We start from the raw sequence: 777 nt of genomic DNA on the forward strand, positions 1-777 counted from the left end.
TGATGATGATGATAATAATAATGATAATTACAATAATAATAATATTATTAATAATAATAATAATAATAATAATAATAATAATAATAATAATAATAATAATAATAATGATAATGATGATAATAATAATGATAATGATAAAATCACAACAACAACACCAACAACGATAATAATAATAATAACTATAATAAATCTTGTTGTCACACCGTTGTCAGCATCATCATGATCATCATTATCATCATCATTATGATAATAATAATGATACTACTACTAATACCACTAGTAGTTTCTACCACAACAACTGCTGCAACCAGCAAAAGTAATGATGATAAAATGATAATTGTAATCATTGCCATCATTATCATCAATTTCATCGTCGTCGCCATTGATAGTAATACTAGTGATGTCGATGATAATGATGAGGATAATGAAACAAGTAATGATAACAACACCAATGGCAACAACACTAATAAAACTAATATTGATGATAATGATTATGATCATAATGATGATGTTGATAATAATCATGATACTTATAATGATTATGACATGATACTGATAATAATTATAATAGTAATTGTCATATAATGATTACGATGATAATTGTTATGATTATGATAGTGATAATAACAAGGATGGTAATGATATTAATTATCACATGATAATAAAACGATGATAATAATAACGCTAATGATGATAATGAGGATGCTAACAATAAGGATAATAGTAACGAAAACAAATGATAGTACAGTGATAGAGTATCTCGGTTTGACCTTCCTT

The sequence above is a fragment of the Penaeus vannamei genome, chromosome 19 (assembly GCF_042767895.1).
Source record: "Penaeus vannamei isolate JL-2024 chromosome 19, ASM4276789v1, whole genome shotgun sequence".
Lineage (NCBI taxonomy): Eukaryota > Metazoa > Arthropoda > Malacostraca > Decapoda > Penaeidae > Penaeus > Penaeus vannamei.